Below are 19,888 nucleotides of genomic sequence, written 5' to 3'. Positions count from 1 at the left end.
GGACATCTTTGCATGGAAACCTTCCGACATGCCAGGTGTACCGAGGGAACTCGCTGAGCACACTCTTAATGTTGATCCCAAGTTTAAACTGGTCAAGCAGTTTCTCCGCCGCTTCAATGAAGAAAGGCGCAAGGCTATTGGTGAGGAGGTAGCCAGGCTCTTGGCGGCTGGGTTTATCATTGAAGTATTTCATCCTGAGTGGTTGGCTAATCCGGTGCTGGTACTTAAGAAGAACGGCACCTGGCGCATGTGTGTGGACTACACAGATTTGAACAAGGCTTGTCCAGCGGATCCTTTTGCCCTCCCTCGTATTGATCAAATCATTGATGTTACGACGAGTTGTGAGCGTTTGAGTTTTCTGGATGCATACTTTGGTTACCATCAGATCAAAATGGCAGTTAAGGACCAGGAGAAGACAACTTTTATAACTCCCTTTGGAGCCTTCTGCTATGTGTCTATGCCTTTTGGGCTCAAGAGTGCCCAGGCGACTTATCAACGTTGTGTGCAGAATTGTCTTCATAATCAGATCGGCCGCAATGTTCACGCTTATGTGGATGATATTGTGGTGAAATCTAGAAAGGAGGAGACATTGATAGATGACTTGAAGGAGACCTTTGATAACCTCCGGGTTTATAAAATGATGCTTAATCCGGCCAAGTGTGTCTTTGGTGTATCGGCAGGCAAGCTCTTGGGCTTTCTAGTGTCTAATAGGGGCATTGAAGCTAATCCGGAGAAAATCAAGGCTATAACTTCTTTGGCTAAACCGAAGTGTATCAATGATGTTCAACGCCTGGCAGGCCGGATTGCAGCCTTGAGCCGGTTTATCAGTCGCCTTGGGGAGAAGGCTATCCCTTTTATATCAAATGCTGAAGAAGACGGATGACTTCGTCTCGAGTGACGCCGCTCATGAAGCGTTTGAGGACTTAAAGCGGCAGCTAGCCGAGCCGCCTATCCTTGGTGCTCCTGTTGATAAAGAGCCCTTGTTGTTATATGTGGCTGCTAATGCCCGAGCTGTTAGCGTGGCTATTGTGGTGGAGCGCAAGGAGGCCAGAAAAGAGTATCCGGTTCAACGGCCGGTTTATTATATCAGTGAGGTACTTATTGAGTCCAAGCAGAGGTACCCACATTGGCAGAAGCTGGTGTATGGAGTTTTTATGGCGAGCCGGAAGCTTAAGCAATATTTCCAGAGTCATCCCATCACTGTGGTCAGTTCTGCTCCTTTGGGGGATATAATCCAGAACAGGGAAGCAACTGGCCGGGTTGCCAAGTGGGCCATTGAGCTTGGACCTCATGGGTTAAAATATATGCCTCAGACGACAATCAAGTCCCAAGCGTTGGTGGATTTCATCAATGACTGGACAGAGTTGCAGGCGCCAGAAGAGAAGCCGGATCATACTTATTGGACTATTCATTTTGATGGGTCCAGGCAATTGGAGGGCTCGGGGGCTGGAGTCATGTTAACTTCCCCACGAGGTGATAAGTTTTGTTATGTTCTCCGTTTAATGTTCCCTTGCACTAACAATGCAGCTGAATATGAGGCTTTACTCCACGGTCTTCGGATGGCTAAGGAGATGAATTTAAGCCGAGTTAAGTGCTTCGGGGACTCGGACCTGGTGGCTCAACAAGTGTCTGGTACTTGGGATTCCAAGGACCCGCTCATGGCAACATATCGTCGAGAGGTGGATATTGTTGCAGGTCATTTCAAAGGTTATCAGGTTGACCATGTGGACCGGCGGAAGAACGAAGCGGTGTACGCTTTAAGTCGTTTGGGTTCCCAATGTAAACTGGTTCCACCAAACGTCTTTCTGGATGTGCTACATAATCCGTCGGTCAAGCTCCCCACAGAGGAGGATCTGGTTGTTCCTGATCCGGAGGCTCAGTTGGTGGCGGCTCTTCATGTCATCCCAGATTGGACGGTCCCATGTTTGGCGTATATGACCGGGGCGAGTTACCGGAGGATGAAACTTTGGCCAGGCAGATAATCTGGCGATCCAAGTCCATGACTATTATCAATGGGGAGTTACATCATTGCAGTGTGACAGGGGCATTTCAGCGTTGCGTGTCTCCTGAAGAAGGCCGTGAGATTCTGCGTGAGATCCACGAAGGAGATTGTGGTCACCACGCCGGTTCAAAGTCTCTGGTATCCAAGGCTTTTCGTCATGGTTTCTATTGGCTAACGGCTCATGCCGATGCTGAGGATTTGGTAAAAAGGTGTGATGGCTGTCAAAAATTCTCACGGCGCGCTCATGTACCGGCTCAAGAGTTGAGGATGATTCCAATCACTTGGCCGTTTGCGACTTGGGGCTGGATATGGTTGGGCCCTTTAAGAGATCCAAGGATAAGAAGACCCACCTTCTGGTGGCAATTGATAAGTTCACTAAGTGGGTGGAGGCAGAGCCAGTTAGTAAGTGCGACGCAGCCACGGCAGTTCAATTCATCAAGAAGGTGATTTTCCGGTTTGGTTTTCCACACAGCATTATAACTGATAATGGCACTAATCTGTCCAAGGGTGCTATGAAAGAATTTTGTCAACGAGAGCACATCCGGCTTGACGTGTCATCAGTGGCCCACCCCCAATCTAATGGTCAAGCGGAGAGAGCCAATCAAGAGATTTTGAGAGGCATCAAGCCCCAGCTTATGGTTCCCCTGCAGAGGACGCCGGGTTGTTGGGTGGAAGAATTACCTTCCGTGTTATGGAGCATTAATACCACCCCCAACAGATCTATGGGTTACATGCCTTTTTTCATGGTTTACAGAGCAGAGGCGGTTCTCCCTAGTGACATCCATCATGACTCGCCTCGTGTGGCGGCCTATGTCGAAGCTGACAATGAGAAGGCACGACAGGAAGCACTTAACCTGTTAGATGAGGAGCGTGACATTGCAGCAGCTCGTTCGGCGATTTACCAGCAAGATCTGCGTCGCTATCACAGCCGCCGGGTTAGAACCAGAACTTTTCAGGAAGGCGATCTGGTGCTCCGACTCATCCATGATCAGACTGATATGCACAAGTTATCCCCGCCTTGGGAAGGACCTTTTGTGGTCAGCAAGAATCTGCATAACGGGTCATACTACCTTATCGATGTTCGAGAGCGCAAAGAGTCACGTAAATCGGAGGAGGAGACCCACCGGCCGTGGAATATTTCTCATCTTCGGCCTTATTATACTTGAGCCACAGGCTCTTCTTATGTACATAGTTATGACAATGTATATATTATGATCAATATAATAAACCGGAGCCCCGGCTAAAGCGGGGTCTCTATTGTTTTCTTACATCATGTGTGGTTACATGGGGGCTTCTGTTATAAAGCGGAGTCCTATTTTCTCATTTGACCTGGCTTATACAGCCATATATGAAGAATCACTTGGGGGCTTGGTCGTATTCGAACCATAGCTACACCTCTTGATAGGCGTAAGGCCACCAGAGAAATCACTTGGGGGCTTGGTCGAGATCGAACCAAAGCTACACCTCTTGATCGGCGTAATGCCACTACTATTTAGGGGCCAATGAGAGTGTTGCAAAAGCACAACTCAAACATAGGCACCCACTGAGCACAGCTCAAAATATTGCTTGGGGGCTCTTTGCTTCGCAACGAACAAAGAGTCTACACTTGTAATAGGCTATCAAGCCAGGCTTGGAAGCCAGGTGTACGCACCTAAAACCCCGGGTTATCCTGCCTTTTTAAGTAAGCCACTCCGTCCAGGTAAACCTGGTATGACCCGCCGAACGTTTGACAAGTCAATCTCATAGACCCTGAACTTGTCAAAGTTAAAACGATGATTGGTTAATGATTGAGGTCCATCTTAAAAGGCTTTGTAAAATGGTTTAACTCAGTGGCCTGGCAGCCCATGAAAAGCCTCGATTTGGGGCCTAGTAGCCCGTGAAAAGCCTCACATGTTCCTTTTGTGCTTTTATTTGCCAAGTTCTTTTTCCTTGGATGAGATTTATAATATTTTTTGATAAACCGACGTTTATTGACCCGGCTTGGTTTTCAACTACAAAGTTGTCAGTACATGATCAATTATAATCCGGAGTTTATTAACCCGGTCTGGTTTCGACTATAAGTCGCCAGTATTATATATGGTTAATCCGGTGTTTATCACAACCCGGTACGGTTTTATCATAAACCGGCACAATATGGAAGGAGTTATCAGTACTCAAGATTGGGGTTCCCACCCTTACTACAATAAAATTGGCCAACCAACGATGTGATTCAATGTCACAGGTATCATTTATTTTCATATTTGATTATCTTTTTACAGCCTTGGTTATAAACCCTGGCTATATATTTGGGCATCATGACCCGTCCGGTGGTAAACCGCCAGGACACTTTCAACTTCTTGTATGCGGGAGCAGCTACGGATTATAAACATCATATATCTTAAACATGGCGGATTAAACAGTGTCAGGCAAAATAAATATGCACGATGGCATAGCAGACCAAGTGTTTGAACTAGCCTATTACAAGGCGCTTTAAATCGTTTTCAGCAAGTGTTGTAGTACGCAGAAGCCTAAACCGGCCTCTGGATCATGATTCATCACCAGGCTGGCTTGACGGCTGTGGATCACCTTCCGCCGGTTCATCCTCCTCCTCTCTACCCAGCGGCTGGAAGTCAATGGTTGCCCAATCGATCCCAGTTAGGTCTTGGAATACAGCTTCATCGCTGATAAGTGTGGACGGTTCAACGTCAGGGGCATAGGTGTGCTTACCGATTGGCGGGATAAGATTTTGAGCCTCGGGAGTTGGTGCAACAACCCGTTTGTTGTTGACGTTGTAACTCGCCTGATAGTAGGAAAGGTCAGCCTCTTCAGCCAATTGGCAAGCCAGTGGGCGCATCTCCCTGGTTATGACTCGGAGGTCATCATTGCCAAACTCTGATCCGTCTTCCCTTAAGCTTGGATAACCTTTATCCACATCCACCGGATCAAGATCAGGCACCCATGCTTTAGCCCGGGTTAGCGCGGTTAGAGCACCTACCCTTGCAGTCGATCTTTTCAATTCTTCAACCCGGGCAGGCAGCATTGACAACATTTCTAAAGTTTCTTTGATTAAGGTTGGGGACGGCTTGTTATGAGAAGCAGTGCAGATGACCCATTGCGCGCCGGTATATAACTTCTCTATAAGAGTATAGGCAGCCTTCAGCTTCTTCTGCATGTCAGAGCCCAGATGAGTAATGCGAGTTCCTGCATCATTACGAACATCAGTAAACCGGCAAAGTATGGGATGATATGTGGAACACTTGAAGCAAAGAGACTTACCAAACACGACAGTGGTCATAGCATTGATCTGCCGCTTTAAACCAGTCAACTATTCTGTCACCGGTTTAAGGGCTGCTTCTGCATCCTCAGCCCTTTTCTGCAAAGCGGATTTCTCTGTATCCCAATCCGCCCGTTCCTTCTGGAAACCGTCCTTTAGCTTTTCCATGGCGGCTAAGGCACTGGTCAGCTCATCTTTGGCCTTGGAGGTTTCTGCTTGCTGGGACTTGATGTTTTCTTGCAGATCAGCGGTTTGAGTTTCCTTTTTGCTCAGTTCAGCCTATAAGAGAAAGACATATTATGAGTTGACAACACATATTTGAAGTACCAAGCACATAACAAGTTATGCACCTGATACTTGGGGGATAATGCCTATTTGCTCGTTATCAGAAAATTTCTACAAGTCCCAAGCACAATACAAGTATTACTCTTGGCACCTGGGGGCTAATGTATGTTTGCTCAAAGTACTATTATGGGTATTCTTCTAACAGTCCCAGCTTAGCTTGAAAAGATAAACCGGCCCTTGGGGGCTACACATGCGAAAGTGACAAGGTTATTATTCTAAAGTCCCGGTTCATCTTCGTAAGTTAAACCGGCCCTTGGGGACTACACCGGTGAAAGTTACAATATTACAATTCTACAGTACCGGTTCATCTTAAAAAGATAGCCCGGCCCTTAGAGGCTAAGCATGCAAAGTTGAGATATTACAAAGTCCCGGTTTAGGTTGATATCATAAACCGGCACTTGGGGGCTACTGGAGTTGATATTTGGAATTGGACATAAGAGAGAAACAATTATACCTCATATCGCTCCTTCATCAGATTCACTAAACTGGCTTCGAAGTCGCGGCTTGTGTACAGACGGTTTAAAAAACCAGAATGGATGTCTTGGGTGTTGAGGTGGGCGTAGCTTGACAAATCTGTGTTCCATTTGCCTTTGCCCATAGCAGAAAGCTCGTCCTTGGCACTATGCTTCGATAAAGCAACATGATTGCCAGGAGTGGTATGGCCGAAGCCAGTAATCGTAATGTCATCTTCTTTGTCATCAGCAGCCTTCACTGGAGTCGACGGTTTATCAGCAGCCTTAGCTGGACTTGCCGGTTTCTCGCTAGTTCGGATCGGGCTTGTCGGTTCCTCAGCATGGCCCGTTGTATCAACTTCTACTTGTTCAACAAAAAAGTCATGATCTTGAGGTGGCGAATCATTAAGCATGGCGTCAACTTTCGTTCCTTCTGGTTCTGAAGTTCTCTCCGGTTCAATAACCACATTGTCATCCGACGGTTTATTTAACCGAGCCTTCTTGCTGGGTCTCGGCTTGGCACTAAGAAGAACAAATATAAAGGTCAATACATTGGGTGAACATAAGGCATTCGAAGTAAATTTAAAAGTATGACTCACCCAGGAACTGTCTTGAGGGGTGGAAGTTGTGTGGCCGTTGACTCGCCAGAGGATGAGTGAGGCGTGCCCTGATAATTCGAATCAGACGGGTTAAGAGGCTGACGGAAACAACCCGCCTTGGGGCAAGAAGTATCAGGAATATAAGAGACCTCTGATCGACGTTTCTGGACTGGAGTGTTCGGTAAACCGGCGGAGGTAACTACCTGGCCGCTATGCCGGGTTGTGCGACGGGCTTCGTGTTGCTGCTTCTTCAAAAGAAAGTTTGGGTCCAAGTGAGCTAGGGGGTGAGAAAATTTTATTTTTTGGTTTGCTTGACGGATTTTCTGTGTTGGCAGAGGATCTGAACCGGAGGAAAGGATAATTACCTCTGCATCCTCAGCTTGGCTGCCTTTAGCATCGTCCTGATAATAGTGTTTGTCAATGAGGTGTATGAAAAAAGAACCAAGGGAGTCAAGTTCTACCTCTGAGTCCGGATTATCCAGGTCAGCATCAGCATTTGGTTCAGAAGACTGAGTGGTCCTCTTCTTGGCAGGTTTTTTTAGTAACCTTGGTCTTGGGGCGAGGTGTCTTGGCAGGTTTATCCTGTGGCTTCTTCTTCCAGAACGGATCATCGCCCTGTCAAAGATGGACAAAATTTTGAGAGAAAGTTTAAACGACATATGTGATTCTTACAGTTGGCGGTTTGTTGGAAACGCAGAAAGGACTTAACCCGGTTTTGCTACAGACAACCTCCGGTTCATTCAGTATCTTCTTGATAGCCTCAGTAACTTCAGCCTCTATTAGCTGAATATCAATATATCGTTTAGGATCTTTCAAACTCCCTGTGTATTCACACATTAAACCGGGGCGCCAGCTTAAGGGCAGGATGCTCCAGGATATCCAGCAGCGCACAAAGTCGATGCCTGATAAACCGTTTGCCATAAAGGCTCTGAGCTTTGAGAGTTGTGGTGCGTAGTTGGACCGTTCTTTGGCAGTCAGCCTCTGAGGAAATGGATGTGTGTTGCTAAGCCGGTGAGGACGATAACTCGGCAGAGGATTTTCATCAGTTGGAGAAGTATCTCGGCAATAAAACCAAGTCCAATTCCAGTCCTTGGGGTGACTATGAAGCTTGGCGTGAGGGAAACTGACATCTTTCCTCTTTTGAATCGCCATTCCACCAAGTTCAGTGTTGGGTCCGTCTGTAAACTCTGTACGACGGTTCAAATAGAAGAAATTCCTAAACAGCACAACTGTGGGTTCCTCTTGAAGATAAGCCTCACAAAATACTTGGAAATTGCAAACATTGGACACAGAGTTTGGTCCAATGTCCTGAGGATGGAGTTGGAAGCTAGCAAGTACATCTCGGAATTTTTTTTGATCCGGGAGGGCTAAAACCTCGACCCAGATGATTAGCAAACACGACTACTTCTCCATCTTTGGGCTCAGGAGGATTTTCTGGACCAGGGACCCTCCAGTGGATAACTTCTTTATTTGCTAAAGCGCCAGTTGCGACACAACCCTCTAGTTGCTCTTCCGTAACCCGGGAAGGGACCCAGTTACAAGCATAAAATTGTTTGGCCATTGCAATAAAAAGCTGGAAAAAGATAAATGCCGGTTTAAGATTTATGACGGGCAAGCATAAAGCGACGCAAGATCAGAAGCAGAAATAGAGGCATCTACACATTGTTAAACCGGAGTCTGACATTGGAGGAGGTACAAGATAAACGAAATGGCGGTTTAAGAGGGGACTAATGGTACCTGCCGGATCATCATTTTTCTAAAAAGTTAAACCGCCTACACTGGTATGGAAGGTACAGATCTAAAATGTCTAAGTGAGGGAAAAACAAGTTTCACAGATTGGTATGGAAATTTCAGATCTGCAGCGTATCAGTAAATCAAAATATATTCAGACTTAAAATATAGGCGTTCAACTAGTTCATCAGGTTCAGATGAGTTTTTTCTATGCGAAGAGGATCTTACGAGGATAAAAAAGGGGATTATAACTACAACCGCACAAGGAAATGTCAGATCTGGGATCACCATTTACACTGTGGAGATGAACAGCGGAGAACAACCTCGAGCTTTGAGGAACACCGAAACCCTAATTGTGGATCTGGGGCAAGGGAAAGGAAACTTACTGATGTTGACGGAGCAGCGGAGGCGCGCCGCGTTTTTTTGGTATGTTCAGGTTGATGCAGCGGCCAGAGTTGAGGTCGAGGACGGAGCTTGACGACGGCGGCCGCGCGTGAGGGTCAGGACGGCGCAAGAAGGAAGAAGAAGCAAAGAGGCACGGGAAAAAAATGAAAAGGACCCCCGGTCTTATTTATAAGGCGAAGGGATAAGTGACAGGCGCGAAAATCGAGGAGCCCAAAAGTTGGATATGTGACAGAGCTGTCGCCTCGATTGTCGTAGGTTCATTAATGAAGGGGAGACATATACAATTTTTAATAACAGATGACGTCACGGCGGTTTATTATGATCCTGGAAGATGATGTCATGGCGGTTTACAAGATTTACGCGAAGGTGCTGAATGAGGAATTTTTCTAAGTGTTGAAGATTGACATGAACAGGTTCAAATCAATCTGGGGCCTAATGTTGGGGATATTACTACTGGGTATAAACCGGCCAGGAGAGGCCGGGTTATCACCATAATGAGTTATTTATATTTGAAGCCCATGAAGACAAGGAGCGTGGCGCTTTACGAAGGCCCAGGGCCCAAAGGCGAATTAGGGCATGTAGACATAAACCGCCATATCATATGTAACTTGTGTTGTAAGATAGGAAAGAGTAGAAACCGAGTCGGACACGTTTATGAGCCGGCCTCGGGATTCTGTAAACTGACGGGCGTCAACCTATGTATATAAAGGGACGACCAGGTGGCGGTTTAGGGACAACAAACAACAACTCGAGAGCCCGACATAGCGGATTCGCTCCCTGGTCATCGAAACCCTAGCAATTCCACAACAACTGGATTAGGCCTTTACCTTCACCGCAAGGGGCCGAACCAGTATAAACTCTCTGCGTTCTTTGTCCGCTTTAACCCCTTTAAGCTAACCCGTCGCGATGGCTTCACGACTAAGTCCTTTCACAAGGACATCTGCCGTGACAAAACCACGACAGTGAGTGAGTAGGGATTGCCATGCAACGGATGCACTAGAGCTATAAGTTTATGAAAGCTCAAAAAGAAACTAAGTGGGTGTGCATCTGTGACGCCCGGATAATTAGGCTACAGTAATCCCACGTTAACGATGCCACGTCACCTCAGTTATTGTTGCTAATCTCGCGTTAGTTCAAAACCGATTCAAATTCAAATTCAAAATCAAGCCAACAATAAAAGTTTCCAAATATTAAAACTAAAATGTTCAATAAATAGTAGATAAATCAGAGGCTATGATAAATTTGTAAACAACGTAATTGAAATTTGATAAGTGACTTAAACAACCTCAAACAGTGGCTGAAAACATTATTTAATAACCTTTTTATTAATACAAAATAAATATAAAATGATATTTACCCCAAACTAGTTTTTAGTGGTAGGATATATTGTGTTGTGATTTGTGGGCCAGCTCTCATATTTTACAAAACTCATTTGGTGCCCAAACAATTAGCTAAAACAGAAAAGAAAAATAAATAAAAGAAAAGGAAAATACAAAATAGAAAACAAAAGGAGAGAAAAGCAAACCCTCCCTCCCCTGGGCCGTTCGGCCGAACCGGGCCACCAGGCTGGCCCACCCCACCTATAACCCCCCACTACCAGAAACCCTAACCCACGACTGCTCCCACTCCCCCCATGTCGCTCTCTCCTCCACCCCTCGATCCAGATCTGGATTGGGAAGGGGAACGAACCCCCGTCCAGGACGCCGCCCGGAACGAACCGCGACGCCCGTCGCTCGACCCCGTCGCCCTCGGACCGCTCCCCCGCCGGACTGCCTCCTCGTCGCCCGGTCGTCTCCGTCCTCCTCCTCAACCCCTACTGCCTCGAACCCTACGCCCGCGGTGAGGACCCCGGTCCTCCTCTCTCCCCTGTCTTCGCTCGGGCCTCAACCGCCCGCTTGCGTGGCTCCACCGCGCGCGCGACGCACTCGCGCCCCTGCTCACGGCGGCCTTGCCCTCACTAGCGTGCCTCCGCACGCGCCAACGGTCGCGCCCTCCACCCCACCTGCCTTTGCCTCGCGCGTGCCCGCGCAAGTCCCTCTGCTCGCTGCTGCCGCGCCCGAGCGCGCCCTCGCCATGTCCATGCACGGCCGCGCCCCCTCACGCACACCCCGCGCGCCCCCCGCGCCCGCGCCCACCTTCCCCTGTCCTTGCCCGCGGCCGCTCGCGTCGCCGTCGTCCACTTTTGTCGCCCGATGCGCCCGCGCTCCAGCCGCGCAACGCCTCCCCGGCGTCCCCCTCTGTACACTGCTAGCCTGCCCCTGGCGGCTCCCTGCCGCACCCGTCGAGCCGCCTCCCCTGTTGCTGCTCCACCACCGCGACCCGCGCCCTGCTTCGCGTCGCGTTGCCCGCCGTCGTGCTCGCTCGTCTCTGATCTCCCGCAGCTGTCGCCGATGCGCCCCACTGCTGCTGTCCCGCTGTGCTTCATCGCTGACCTCCGCCACCGCCGCGTTGTGCCACCCCGTGCAGCTAGCGCCCGCCCGCTGCTTCCCGGCCCCGCCGTGGCCTTGCCTCCGCCGCGACCCGCGCCTTCACCGCTCGCGGCCACGGCCGGCACCTCGCCACGACCGCCCCTGCCCTCCTCCGCCCCGCCCTGCTGCGTCGGCCGCTGTGCCTGAGCCACTCCTCCTCGCCGGCGCGCCCCTACGTCCGGGCGTACTAGAAATCCCCATATTTCCGACGGTGAAATGTAATGGCCGACGGGCCATCAGCCATTATAGTAATAGCCGACGATAGTGTCAATGGCCGACGGTTATTCTAAACTCACAAGTATTACTAGTAATAGCCGACGGTATGCTAGATTAACCGACGGTAAAAATCCAACCCTTGGGTATCCCATTTAATGCCCGACGGTTTATGCTACACCCTTGGGAATTACATGTAATGTCCGACGGTGATATGTAATAGCCGACGGTGAAAATAAAGCTCTCACCTATGACTAAAAATGGCCGACGGTTTTTCATACACCCACGGGGATTACATGGAATGGCCGACGGTGAAATTTCATAGCCGACGGTGAAAAGAAAACTCTCACCTATGAGTGAAGATGGCCGACAGTACATGTGTGACTCTCGGTTATTTGAGAAATACCTGACGGGGGATAGCAATAGCCGACGGTCAACTTTCACTCCCACTAATATATGTTTCGGTGAACAACATCGATAAACATGTGGAATGACCGATGTTATATTGTAGATACTTTCCCTATAAGAAAATATCCAAGAATGAACATCTAACATTGTATTTGTAAGTGCATTACTCATGTAGTTTTTTACAATTAATGCGTTATGGCGTGGAATACTATGAACGCTTCTCGCCCAGCAGGGCATGGTAGCCGCTCTAGAAGGGCACGGTCTGGAAGGTCAGCTCCTCGATCAGATAGTTCTCGGGAGTGCCGAAGACCACATCGAGGGTGATCTTTCCCTTGCATTGTGCTTTCCCTACTTGGGATGACCCCTTTAAATGTAATTGAGCTATGCTAGATGCGAGTTGTGTCGAATTGCATTTTTTCCAACGTTCCCTCGTAAATGAGGTTTAAGCTACTGCAGTCGTCCATTAGTACCTTGTGTAGTCGGTATCCGTCCATGATGGGGTCGAGGACCATGGCGGCTGGGTATCGGTTAGATCGACCACTGGCTGGTCGTGCTGCTCAAACGTGATCGGCATGTTCAACCATGCCGCCGGGGGTGCACATATCAGGGCGTGGACGAGCTCCTGTAGGACCCGTTTTCTTTGGTTTCCTGACTTACATATTTGGTAAATCATCAGAACCTCAGGTTCTTCCGAGGAAATTGTGGGATGACTGATGGTGCCTATTTGAGAGGAGAGCCTCGCCTCCCTTAGCAACTTGTTTTACAACCCAACATGCTCGAAGGCCATGGGTTGGATTGGCGTTGAGCAAAGTAGAGTGTATAGGGCACGGTCAGTCGAGCAATCCGTCTAGGGCGGTCTAGGGTCCCATCTTCTTTCTTTTTCGCGCCTTTGATTCGTCTGAGTATACTGATTCCTGGGCTAGCTAGGCTTCTTCAATGGTGCAAAATTTTAACACCAACTCTGAAAGCTCAGAGAAGGTCTGAACTCGGCGCCGAGCGAGGGCATTCAACGATCCCTCGTCGTGAAAGTTGTGGCTAAAGGCAACCAGTGTTTCCGTATGGGGCATCCAAGCAGTGGCTAGTGATTCACGAAGCTCGCGAAAAATCTAAATTAATCATTTAGACACTTATAATGCTAACTAAATTTTATTTAAATTATCTTCATCTTTGTGTTGGTTAAATCAATTCGAGATGAAAAAATTTCTACAAGCCTTAACCAATAGCTAATAGAACTTGATTTTGATTTACTTTTCATGCATATTAATAGTATATATTGACATGATGCTAGCAAATCGGTAAATTTATTAATATTTCATTCCACTCTCCTTGGAGTTTATTAGGATTGTTATCATTCGAGCTCTGATTTACTTTATTCCTAGGGAGTACTCCACTTGTTCATAAATGTGTGCCTCCATATTGAAATGTTTTGTATTCCCTCCGTTCCCAAATATAAGTCTTTCTAGGGATTCCACCAAGTGACTACATACGGAGTAAAATGAGTGAATCTACACTCTAAAATATGTCTACATACATCCGTATGTTGTATTTCATTTGAAATGTCTAAAAAGACTTATATTTAGGAATGGAGGGAGTAGCACACATTGGGCTGTAACTTTATACTGCATATGCATAACAATATATTATAGATGAGTACTTTGCGCACGACAGATTATATACAATTTACATGCAAAGATTCATGCCAACTATCGATTGATTCCTTGATTTGGGTCCAACTGAAGGCAGATTGTAGCATCAACCAATCGTACAAAGATCGATATGGCAATTTCGACCATGAAATTACTTTTGATGAGATATCTGAAATAATTACTTTCGAGTAGACATTTATTTTACCTGCAAAAGAGAGAGTAGATTTTCTTTACTGAGTTTCGCAAAAAAAAGATTTTCTTTACTGAATACGTATGGTATATATCTTTTCGAATTTTTTATGAAAAAAATGTCAGTTACGGCAGGAGCAGGAACTATTTTCACCTCCAGCCATTATTTACCTCTTGACACTTACCATTTTTTTTGCATGCGGCCCATCTTGTATCCGCCATGTGCCCACGTCCTGCCATCCCACCCCTTTCCCTCTGAAACCTCCCAGTCCCACGCCGCATCTTCTCTTCTCCCAAGTCCCAACAACTTCTTCGCCGCCGCCGCCATGCGCCAACCCCGCTGTCGCCCGTTGATCCGGCTGCGCACCTCACCCTCGTCGCTCTCCCTGGCCCAACAACATCACCCACTCCCTGCTCTTCCTCCCGACGCGGAAGTGTCCTTTCGAGTCTCGTCTCTGTCTTCGTGGTCCTCAGATCTGGCAGCCTGCGGCCACAACGCTGCCGGATCTAACCAACCAATAGGTGCTCGACGCCGCTCCTCAGGACCGCGTCGGTCTTCTTCGTCTGCTCTCTCTCTCTCCCTCAACCTCCCACGGCATGTATCGACCCCTTCTGAAACTCCTCATCCGAGTGGCCACCTGATGCCGCCGTGTAGAACACGCTCACTCCTGCCTTCGCCCGCCTGTACCAGGTCCGGTCGCCTCTTCCTTTGCGCAATTCCTCGAGCAGGTCATATATGTGGCGTATGTGTGTTGTTTAATGGATGGTGAGCTTATTTTCTGGTGGTTGGGGTCCAGGATTTGCTCCTGTGGTTCAAGTTGAATACCGGGGAGATGGAGATGGTGACATGGCTGGCTTCTGTGGTGGTGAGGTTCAAGTTCTACAACGAGGTCATGGTTGTTTGCATGTCTGCTTAGGTCTATTTTTTGTGTGTATGGTTGAAAAACAAAGCCATGCCTATTAGTTTGGAAAATAAAGTCAAGCTTATGTGTTAAAAATAGTTTGATTAACTAGCAAGTGGCCATTTTGCAACGGTGAGATGAGCTAGCTAGCTTGTGTTGATGCATGTATGTTTGGTCATGGTTAGCTAGCTGCAGCAGTTTGACTAGTACATAAGAGAAGAGACACTATGTCAGCATGTGCAATCAGAATCGGGATGTATACTTCACACTATTGTATAACTTAACTAGCAGTCCTCCATTCATGTAGATGTAGTACGTACATTCCTTGTTCTTTTTCCAAGTTTTTTCATCTCGCTTTTGCTTTTCTTTCAGTATTTTGTATTTCTGTAACATTTAGCTCCTGTTCCTAAGGCTGATGCATCCACTGACATGTCAACATCATGTCCTGTGTGTTCTTTCTCCAAGATGTAGTGCAGGGGTTCTTATTTGATGTTCTTATATACGCTATGTTATCATGCAGGTGGCCGTTGGGCCTATCTGAAGAGCAACAATGTAACGCTTTTGAGCTTAGGTACAAGAAGTCGTATTTGAAAGGGGACGAGATGATGTTCATCAAAATGAAACTGAAAAGGTTGGTCTATCATCTCTTAGTTATACATCACATTTAGTTATGCGCCAATTTATTTCTAGACAACATGAGCATGGAGAAACATATATGTGAAAGGTTGGTCTATCTGAAGAGCAACAATGTAACGCTTTTGAGCCAGCGTACAATGGCTTTCAAGACGCATGCTACAGATAACTTGCTTCGAGTCCTGCTCTTTTTATTTGAGGTGTTTTCTTAGCTTACCACGTTGCCTAGGTGGTACTATTGTAGTATATATAATGTATGCACATGCTTGTGCCCTATTTTCCTAGATGTGGCTCATAACTTAGAAATCTATCTTTTGGCTGTTGTCTTTACACTAAATCCATCTTAATTAAGGTGCCAGGGGAAATTTTTTGTTGAATTCATATAGGCAAATATGTTACTATAATCAATTACAATAAAATCATTTGCACAGAGAAAAATTCAACATTAGACAATATGATTTGGCATGTTTGACCCTCTGTCAGGCATCCTCCTTTCTAGCTTTTGTTTTTCCCTGTAATGGCTTTGCCTCTTTTGGTCCTGAACTTTTGAGACCATGATGCTTTTGAGAATGTATGGAAAGCTTGGTTTCATTATAGCAATGGAACCAGGGTCTAAAAAAGTGGACATTGTTGAGAAGAATTGGAAGTACATACAGAAATACTGGTAGCTTTAACCATGGAGAATGATTTTGACCTCTCATACGAAACATAAGAAGTGGCTTAATTTAATTAGGTATGTGTAGTATAATCTAAACTATTGTTGGTGGAGATTTAGTGTGAGCTGCTGCTATTTTATTTGTTTTGAATGAACAAACAAATTATATATTTCTTTACATGGCATTCTTAACCAGTTTACTGTATGCCCAAACTGCCCAGTAGTGGTTTGCTAGTCTACTACTGCAAAATATAAACGTTGGTATATACTTCAGTGGGGTTGTAGATGTCCATTGTACTTGGTTAATATATTTTTTTGTAATCGCAACAAGCCAATGAACCGATTATCGACGCCGCATTGTATCTTTCAGATAAGTATTTTTTTTACCTGTATCACCTGTCCATCTTGGTGTAACCATAGCACATGCGGGTTCTGGAGATATGATTAATAAAATTAATTAGAAAAATGTCATGTTCTTTGAATTATATGAATGTTACAAGTAATTCGAAAAGCATGATGTATTCTGAACCGTTGCAAACTTATTATGAAATTGAAATCAGTGTGGTTTATTGGTAGATTATTCCTTTAGTACACAGAGCAATGTGTAGTCCTCAATCTTTATTATTTGGAGTATGTGTTCCTGGTGATTCATGTTACCCTGAAAATTGCATGTGAAGGATCAAAAGGTTAATACGTAGTGATACTGTTAGATAGCAGCTAACCAGTCAATTAGAACATCTAAGTTTTGTCATTGTATGCTCAATTAAATTTCAACTAGATTACACAATTTTCATCTCCCTTACAACTACTCTAATCATTTCTTAGGAGTGGGAAACAATACCGGAGGAATCGTGATCTATGGCAAGGGTGATGATGTCTATGGCGATGATTGTCATGATCTATATGGCAATGGGCGTTATGATCCATATGGTGATGAAGATGAGTCTGATCTTTCTTCAGGATATGCAACAAAGTGAACTTATGAAGTTTTGGTCAATTTTAGCTTATGCATAATGCTTGGACCATTATATCTTAGTTACTATTTTTGTTTAGCACTTCAAACTTCCTAGATAGATCATTATGATCGATGTAATTTGGATCCGCTAAATATACTATATGTTACTTGGTCATGTGTGGTTGTGCAATTATAAGATAGTATATTTGAAGTGGAAAACAATCCTTTCGGGGTGATTAATGGCCTACCATACAACAACAGAGACTTCACTCTTGATGAATCTGTATATTGATGTTGTTTGTCAGGCTCTCAACCGTAGGAATCCCTGAAGGGGTGTATACACAGTCGGCGATCATAATAGCTTTCGGTTTCATTCTCCTCCTGGTTATAGCAAACCCCGAAGGGTTTCATTCTCCTCTCGGTTATAAGAAACCCCAAAGGGTCAAATATACCGTCATCTATTGTGAAAGCCGACGGGAAGTAATAACGGTCAGAAAATAAATATTCTACGGGGAACCGTCAGCTATAAGCGTTGTCGAGTTTATGTGAACCGGCTGGAGACCAAAACATGCCCGACGACTCATCGTCAGCTAATTACCGCCGGAGAAGGTATTAACCAAAAGTACCATCGGCTATAAGTGTAATGGCCGACCAAGCATAGCCGATGGGAGATTGCCGACGGTGTACCGTCGGTTATATGTAAATCCGACGATAATTTGACCCTCGGTTATAATGAAAAATCTAGTAGTGTACGCCGCGCTCGGGTTCGCCCCGTCGGGCGCCCGTGCCCGCGCCCAATACCCGCACCCGCTATGGCCTATGGGCCTTTGACAGGCGGGGCCCAGCCCCTGAGAACGTTTTAATAAAAAAAAAGATTTTAATAATAATAATAATATATTAATTAATTAACTTATTATGTTTAATTAACCTAATTAACTAGTGTTAACTAATTAAGCAGTAATTAGATTAGTTAAACCCTAATTAGAATAAACAGAGCATGACATGCGGGACCCACACGTCAGTTTGACCCAGTCAACGTTCTGTTGACTGCTGACGTCATGCTGACGTCATGATGATGTCAGCATACACTATTCTGGATAATGTTGATTTAAAATAATTAAATAAATTCTAAAAATGATTAAATCATTTAAAATTAATATAAAATAAACCGTGCCTCAGATGGAAAAACTTTGTACATGAAAGTTGCTCAGAACGACGAGATGAATCCGGAAACGCAGCCCGTTTGTCCGCCACACATCCCTAGCATAGAAAACACGCTACTTTCCCCCTCCGGTTCATCTGTCCGAAAACGCGAAACACCGGGGATACTTTCCCGGATGTCGCCCCCCTTCACCGGTATCACCTCCTACTGCGTTAGGGCACTCCTAGCACCTTTACTTGTTGTGTCATGCATCGATATGCATCTGTTTGCATTGTATTCATTGTTTCTTCCCCCTCTTCTCTCGCTAGACACCGAGACCGACGCCGCCGCTACCCAGTACGACTACGGTGTTGACGACCCCTTGATAACCCACAAGTATAGGGGATCGCAACAGTTTTCGAGGGTAGAGTATTCAACACAAATTTATTGATTCGAACAAGGGGAGCCAAAGAATATTCTCAAGTATTAGCAGTTGAGTTGTCAATTCAACCACACCTGGATAACTTAGTATCTGCAGCAAAGTATTTAATAGCAAAGTAATATGGAAGTAACGGTAACGATAGCAAAAGTAATATTTTTGGGTTTTGTAGTGATTGTAATAGTAGCAACGGAAAAGTAAATAAGCGAAGAACAATATGTGAAAAGCTCGCAGGCATTGGATCAGTGATGGAGAATTATGCCGGATGCGGTTCATCATGTAAGTAACATAGGGTGACACAGAACTAGCTCCAATTCATCAATGTAATGTAGGCATGTATTCCGAATAGAGTCATACGTGCTTATGGAAAAGAACTTGCATGACATCTTTTGTCCTACCCTCCCGTGACAGCGGGGTCCTAACGGAAACTAAGGGATATTAAGGCCTCCTTTTAATAGAGTACCGGACCAAAGCATTAACACATGGTGAATACATGAACTCCTCAAACTATGGTCATCACCGGGAGTGGTCCCGATTATTGTCACTTCGGGGTTGCCGGATCATAACACATAGTAGGTGACTATAGACTTGCAAGATAGGATCAAAAACTCACATATATTCATGAAAACATAATAGGTTCAGATCTGAAATCATGGCACTCGAGCCCTAGTGACAAGCATTAAGCATACAAAGTCATAGCAACATCAATCTCAGAACATAGTGGATACTAGGGATCAAACCCTAACAAAACTAACTCGATTACATGATAAATCTCATCCAACCCATCACCGTCCAGCAAGCCTACGATGGAATTACTCACGCACGGCGGTGAGCATCATGAAATTGGAGATGGAGGATGGTTGATGATGAAGACGGCGACGGATTCCCCTCTCCGGAGCCCCGAACGGACTCCAGATCAGCCCTCCCGAGAGGTTTTAGGGCTTGGCGGCGGCTCCGTGTCGTAAAACATGATGAATCCTTCTCTCTGGTTTTTATCCCCGAACACGAATATATGGAGTTGGAGTTGAGGTCGGTGGAGCGTCAGGGGGCCCACGAGGCAGGGGGGCGCGCCCAGGGGGGCAGGCGCGCCCCCACCCTCGTGGACAGGTGGAGGCCCCCCTGACGTGGATTCTTCTTCTAGTATTTTTTTATATTTTCCAAAAATAAGTTCCGTGGAGTTTCAGGTCATTCCGAGAACTTTTATTTCTGCACATAAATAACACCATGGAAAGTCTGCTGAAACAGCGCCAGTCCGGGTTAGTTCCATTCAAATCATGCAAGTTAGAGTCCAAAACAAGGGCAAAAGTGTTTGGAAAAGTAGATACGACAGAGACGTATCAACTCCCCCAAGCTTAAACCTTTGCTTGTCCTCAAGCAATTCAGTTGATAAACTGAAAGTGATAAAGAAAAACTTTTACAAACTCTGTTTGCTCTTGTTGTTGTAAATATGTA

General features: G+C 45.9%; 1 long non-coding RNA gene across 1 annotated transcript; it reads left to right on the top strand.

The window, feature by feature from the left end:
- The first annotated feature begins 13,929 nt into the window (after positions 1–13,929).
- LOC123119867 (uncharacterized) lies at positions 13,930–17,075 on the top strand. Its single transcript, XR_006459037.1, has 4 exons — positions 13,930–14,402; positions 14,509–14,601; positions 15,134–15,244; positions 16,727–17,075. It is a non-coding gene; the product is annotated as an uncharacterized lncRNA (long non-coding RNA).
- The last annotated feature ends 2,813 nt before the right edge of the window (positions 17,076–19,888 follow it).

This window comes from Triticum aestivum, chromosome 5D, assembly GCF_018294505.1.
Source record: "Triticum aestivum cultivar Chinese Spring chromosome 5D, IWGSC CS RefSeq v2.1, whole genome shotgun sequence".
NCBI lineage: Eukaryota > Viridiplantae > Streptophyta > Magnoliopsida > Poales > Poaceae > Triticum > Triticum aestivum.
The sequence above is the reverse complement of the archived record's forward strand: the minus strand, read 5'-3'. Positions and strand labels throughout refer to the sequence as shown.